Here is a 7,054-nt window from a genome sequence, read left to right on the forward strand (position 1 = left end):
CTTCAATCCAAAAGAATAACATGGACGAACCGTATAGGCTCAGCTTGTAATCCCCTACGCGCCGCGTCGCAGAAACTTACACGCCAGTAGGATTTTGACAAGAATTCTCTAAACTCGATAATAGCCAGCGGCCGAAACACACGTGGTGTCTAATTCCATCACAAAATAACCTCCCCTGTTACATACGCACGTACTCAGCTTTATAATAGCCGATCCTTCTAACTTGACTCACAAGAAGAAAATCAATATTGACCCTATGTTTAACTCACGGCTGAAAAATAAAAGTAATAAAAAAACAACCTAGCTAACTTGATCTCCACGCGCCGTGTGTGATTAGGTGGCCCCCATCCTGATTGGCAGAGAGATAAAAACGACCATGGAGATCTCATCGGTGAACATGCCTTTTCCTTGCGTAGTAAAAAGAGAAATAAGAGCTCAAATATTATTTTGACTAGAAGAATACCCGTGCGTTGCAACGGGGCCACATTAACTTTGTTGTGATTTTGTTGTGATTTTTGCAATCTAGGTTTAGTTAATTTGACGCGCCGGTGCACATGTAGATGGAGTTGAGCCCGTGTGAGTTCTTGCTCTCCGATTCGTCCGATTCAGACGACTCGGATGTTGAGACCATGCTTGCGAACTTTTGGCAGCAAATGTTGATCATGGCACTTGCCGTGAAGGAGCACGAAGACGAGAACCGGAAGAGGAGGCGAGGATCGACCGTTGGGCATCTTTGCATTCCCCGGAATCGTCATCTTGGGAAAGAGATGTTGATGCAAGACTACTTCGCGGAGAATTCAACGTATCCACCGCATCTCTTCCGGAGAAGGTACCGAATGCGTCGATCCCTCTTTGTCAAAATTGTCAAGCTTGTGAGGAAAATTGCCGATATTTTACTCAAAGAAGGAATGCTGCGGGCTTAAAGGGATTTAGTGCATATCAAAAAATCTCAGCGGCAATGCGGGTGATTGCATATGGTGTTTCGGCTGACTATGCCGATAAGTACCTTCGCATTGGTGAAGATACTACAATTGAGTCTGTGCGTAGATTTGCAAAGGTGATCATCCGTGTCTTTGGTCCTGAGTATCTTCGGGCATCCAACGAAGATGACACAAAGAAATTGATGGCAACTAAAGAGAGGAGGGGTTGGCCAAACATGGTAGGTAGCATTGATTGTATGCATTGGACTTGGAAAAATTGCCCCAAGTCATGGCAAGAAATGTATTTGTGGCAAGTCTCGTGATGCAACAATTGTGCTTGAGGCCGTAGCATCCGAGGATTTATGGATTTGGCATTGCTTTTTTGGTATGCCGGGCACTCTCAATGATATCAATGTGTTGCAACGGTCTCATTTGTTTGCTAGGTTTACTAGTAGTGATGCTCCTGCTTGCAACTACACTATCAATGGGCATGAATACACAAAGGGGTACTATCTTACTGATGGTATATACCCTCCTTAGTGCACATTTGTCAAAAGCATCAAAGAACCCAAAACTAAAAAGCAATGTGAATTTGCAAGGGTGCAAGAGGCAACCCGAAAAGATATTGAAAGGGCATTCGGTGTTTTGCAATCTAGGTTTGCCATTGTCCGTGGTCCTGCTCGTTTTTGGGATAAGAAAACCTTGAAAAATATTATGACATGCTGTGTTATCCTGCACAATATGATTCTTAAAGATGAGAGAGGAATGAACTTGGAATTCTTCTATGATAATGTGGGTAGTCATGCCAAACCAGCTCGACCCTAACTGCATTAGAGCTTTTCTTCAAACATACAAGGAGATTGAAAATGCAAACACCCACTTTCAACTTCAGGAGAATCTCATTGAGCGCCATTGGCAAAGGGCTTAACAGTGACTTATTTTTGTATTCATTTGTATTTGTATTCATGACAAATTTTGTATTGCATTCTTTAACTTTGCTATGCTGATTTGAATAATTATTTGTAATATGGATGATTATTATATTATGTTTGATCTGAATAATTAAGTTTTGCTTTTGATTGTTGTCTTTATGTTGGATTTGATATTTGCGGGCCGATAAGATGCGGGATGCATCGGCGCAAAGAACAGACCCCGCAAAGCCGACCCGTAAAAAAACATATTCCACACATATGCTTTTTTACGGGTCCGTTTGAGGAGTCTGCATCTGTAGCCGTCCAAGCCGGCCCGTAAAAGCGGTTTTGCGCGAACTGCAAACGCGTTTTGCGGGCTGGCGGGATGCGGGGTCTGCTAGAGTTGCTCTTAGGAACGGAATATCCATATCTGCACCCGGGCTCATCTACACCCACACTGGCGAAAAAAATCAAAATAAATACTAAAAAATTCTAATTTTTTTATGCGGTAGACAATTTGATGCGCGAGGTTCTTAAATTTTCAAATCATTTGGACATATGACGAGCTCTCAGCAAAAAAGACAAACTGAGGGTTCATAAAAATGTTTACTGTTCATGTACTGTTTTGGTCCTATTTGTCTTTTTTGCCGAGAGCTCGTCATATATCCAAATGATTTGAAAACCGGAGCGAATCTCACGCATCAAATTATGTACCGCACAAATTTTATTTTGGAATTTTTTATGATTTTTTTTCAACAGGGTGCAGATGAGCCTGGACTCCAAAACGCTCTACTCCTTAGGAACCTCTTTCTCCGTGTCTAGGTTCAGCTAGTGTTGGGCAGTTGAATAGTCCTGTCACCACAGCCTATTGTCGGAGATTCAGTATTAGATCTGCCGATACATTGGCAAAAAAAAGCTGAATCCATTAATAAAAATATCCCAGTCAGCAGTAAGTTGCTTTGCAGTTTCAAAAAGAAAAGAAAAATACATGCTTCCTGTCGATTTGTAACCCCTCTCGTCCCATTTCTGATTTCCTAGCTCTGACACACATACTACATACTAGTGTGTATTGTTATTGCTGGAATTGGTCAGGCAGGAATAGGACAGAATAAAAAAGAGCAAATAAAAGGACAGTTTATTGGACACTGTGAGAGCGAGCGCGGACATAATTAATGCGTGGGGTCCTAGTCTCCCCACGAGTACAAAGGTAGAAAGAGGAATACATTTGATACTAGAGTGACACATCAACACCATCGTCTTGAAGAAAATCCTATACGACCGGGTCGTATGGATCCAATCGGTAGACCCACTCACTCGAGCGACACTTGGCACCCACTCACTCGAGCGACACCTGGCAGTGCGAATCTCGACGCAACGAGGTAACTTCTCCCCCGATTCCCTTTGCCAAATTTCGATTCCTAGCCTGGCGCGATTGTTCCCGACGACGAAGGCATCACGGCAACCGGTCGTTGACACATCGAGGCGAAGGCAGCCAACTAGCCAACTATGATGTTGTACGTCTTGCTTGACTAGATGGATTTTCTAGACTGCTCCGATACGCCGGCGGCGAGCAGTCGAGGTACGCCGGTGCACGGGTACCAGTGGATTTACGTCGGCGACGAGTAATGGACTTGCTAGCGTCGAAGAGGCTACCCTTGACCGGCAGGGGTGAGCAGTGTAGATGTGCTGCCGTATAGGAGTTTGGCTGCAGTTGACGACGACGAGGCAAACTGCCTGGACGTGGACGAACATTGTGAGCACGTGAAAATCACGCCGGCGGCAAGAAGTGCAGCTCCGATGGCGGCGGCGGAGCACCAACGGCAGGTTTGGGATTTGAACCGTAGAAAATGGCCACGGCAGAGCATCGGAGAAGAAGGTCGCTCGCTTGGGTTGAGATTCGTGCTGCCATGCGTCGCATAGTTGAGTGGGTCTACCAATTGAATACATACAACCCGGTTGTATAGGATTTTCTTCTGTCTTGGAGCTCCAAATTTAGGGGCTGTTTGGTTCCCAGCCACAGTTTGCTAAGTCAAAATTTGGCAGCCACACTTTAGTTGGCATGTGTTTGGTTTTTGCCACACTTTGAGTTGCCACACTTTATTGCCCCTATGGCTCATTTGTCATAGAGACAATTTTTTTGCCAACTTTTACCAAAATTTGGCGTCCAATTTCACAGTCACACTTGTGTGGCTTGCCATACTTGTGTGGCTAGCCACACTTTGGCTTGGCCACACTAGTATCCAACCAAATAGACTTATTGTGTGGATTTGCAAAAAGATACTCCATTTGTGCTTGATAAAAATGTTGTAATATCTTGTGTGGATTTGCCAAAAGATAATACCAATGCTTTTCCCAGCAAATTTGGTAAAATAATAAGGAACATCGCGGCTGGACACGCCACATTTTACAGCTCCGGGAGCTAATCAGTGCGCTTCAAATCAGACTATAATGTCAAGTGTTGGCGCCAACCAAAAACCAGACGAGACATGAGAGGAGTGAAGGAGCTGAACTAGGAAACGACAAAGTGAGTACACCCAGCGGCATAGGTCCCGTTGGCCAATGGGCGATGCGGGCAGCGCAGCGGTGCCACGTACAGAGGAGCAAGGGGCGAGGCCGGGGCGTCCGGACGTGCGCTTCTGCTCCTGCATCGCATCGGGCGGGCCTGCATCCCCGACTACCGTCCGCGCCCACCCAGTTCCGTTGTCACATCTGTGCTTGTCCTGCTCCGCCGACCCGACCGGACCGGCTAGCTTCATGGGCTGTACCAGGACCTACCAGCACCCCACTTAGGGGTCCTTTGATTCAAAGGAATTGCATAGGATTTTTGGAGGATTTGAAACCTTAGGAATTTTTCCTGTGATGCTCGTTTGATTCATAGGATTGGCATCCTTAGGAATTTTTCCATAGGATCCATTTGTACTACATTTTGGAGGAAAATTTTCATCCACTCAAACCTCTTTGTAGAATTCCTTTGTTTTTCCCGCGCTATCAAACATTCTTTCAAATCTTGTAGGATATTATGGGACATGCCATCCTATTCCTGCATTTTTCCTATTCCTTCATTTTGACAATCCTGTGAATCAAAGAGGCCCTTAAGGGCATCTCCAGCCGCATCCTCAAAAAGGTCTTCTCAGACGTTTTTTTATGTCGGCACCGAAAAACGGCCCAGTCGCGTCTCCAGGAGTCTGATTTTCGAAAACAGCGCCGACGGATCTAGGCCGAACCCGGCGCGCTGGGGGACGCCCGGGGGCGCCGAGGCGAACTGTTTTGGCGCGAAAAAGCCGCGGGCCAGCCGCGTCAGGGACACGGCGGCTCGTCTTCCCCTAACTGTCTCGGTTCCCGCGGGGAATCAATGGCAAGGTTGCCGCCGGTCAGCCTTTTCATTGATTCCTCACGGACGGCGCGTCACGGGACGGCGCGCCGACGCCTCCCCTCCCTCGCACGCGTACACACGGGCGCGGAGCGGCTATAAAAGCCGGCGGTCTCTCGCCTGTGCCCACATCAGACTCGCCCCTCGCCGCCGCCCAGCCCCTCTCTCTCCGTCTCCGTCTTCCTCTCCCGAGCGCCACCGGCAGCCCCTCTCTCTCCCTCTCTACCACCGCCGAGCCCGTCGCCATGGCAGAGCGCTTCCCCGGAGACGAGGCGGTGGCGAACGGCTTCGGCTGCCGTTCGCTCCACGAACATGAGTCCTGGCTCCTGTTCCAGGTGAACATCCCGGCGCCGCCGGACATGCGCGCCGGGCCGACGGGGTGGCGGCTCAGCGACGGGGGAGTGCCCGTTCCCCCGTTACCCAACGCCGTGGCGAAGCCCAAGTACTTCGCCGAGGAGGTCGAGGTCGCGCGCGCCTCCCTGACTGACGGCGAGCGCTCCCTCCCCCAGTACGCCGCCGGTAATCACGCGGCTTGGGCGGCGTAGCCGCCAGTAGCAGCGCCTGGCCTCCACCAACGACGCGCCGGTGATCGGCGGCGCGAAGAACAGCGAGGGACGCCGCCTGTGGTGGGGCGTCCCCGGCCGCACGCTGGATGGCGTGCTGGCGTACCTCGACGGCGGCAACAACCCGCCGTTGACCTATCCTGCGATGGGGCCGCCCCGTCGCAACACCGACGCGCATGGGCGCCAAGGAGGTTCGCCTCCTCCTCGTCTTCCTCCTCTCGCTCATCTTCCCACTCCTCCGGTTCTCCGGCGCTTCTCGGCATCAAGGCCGAGCCCGCGGCGGAGACGCCAATCGGTCGGCGCACTCGCAGCGTCGGCATCGTCATCAACGAGGGCGGCCGGCGCGCCTCCTCCTCGTCGGCTCCTCCGCGCTTCGTCAAGCCAAAGATGGAGCCGGGGCTGGCGCCGGTGAAGGCGGAGTTCGACGACGACGCGGCCCTAGAATGGGCGCGCCAGGACTCCATTGCGATGGAGAAGGCGCGCCGGGAGAAGGAGAAAGAGGGCCAGCGCACCGCCCTGCGCAGCTTCGAGGAGCGCCGACGCGGCCGCGATGAAGACGGGGTCGTCGTCTTATGCGACAGCGACGACGACGACGCGCCGCCGCCAGTCCGCCATGGCGACGTCGGGCAGGGGTCCAGCAGGGGCGCCTGCGTCAAGGAGGAGAAGGCCGATGACGACGATGGCGGCGACGGCGGCGACGACTTCAGCCCCTTTCTTTTTTAATTAGGTTAATGTAATGAAAATGCGCGAATTTCACCGAAATCTGCCATGTTTGGCCGAAATTTAACTAGTTTTTATCATAACTTCGCCGAACGGTCCTTCTTTTTTATTTTAATACGCGCCTGGGGGCGGCCCTGGGGGCCGACGGCTGGGGACCGACTCACCCCCAGTGCCATTTTTTGCGCCGGCTCACCCCCAGGCGGCGCTTTTAGACGCCCCCTGGGGGGCCAACGGCTAGAGATGCCCTAAGGCCAACTCTACCGCGCGACCCTATCTTGTCCGCCGGACACGCTTTGGGGTAAAACACGGCCCAGTGCTAGATCCCAAATGGACAAAGTTGTTCGTAGATGTCTGTTTTCGCCCGGCTCGACCCCAAATCTGGAGCAAAGTTGGGCAACAAATGGGTCTGTGCGGACACAAACGGACGCTCTTCTCGCCCTCTCTCGTCCACTCATGTCCGTCCCTGGTCCACGTATCAGCGACCCACACTGAGCCACTCGTTGCTCCCCGCGCCAGCAGCCGGCCGCGCGCCGCCGCCACGTCCGCCACTACGTGCCCTGCGCCGGCCGC

The sequence above is a fragment of the Triticum dicoccoides genome, chromosome 6A (genome assembly GCF_002162155.2).
Source record: "Triticum dicoccoides isolate Atlit2015 ecotype Zavitan chromosome 6A, WEW_v2.0, whole genome shotgun sequence".
In the NCBI taxonomy this organism is placed as follows: domain Eukaryota; kingdom Viridiplantae; phylum Streptophyta; class Magnoliopsida; order Poales; family Poaceae; genus Triticum; species Triticum dicoccoides.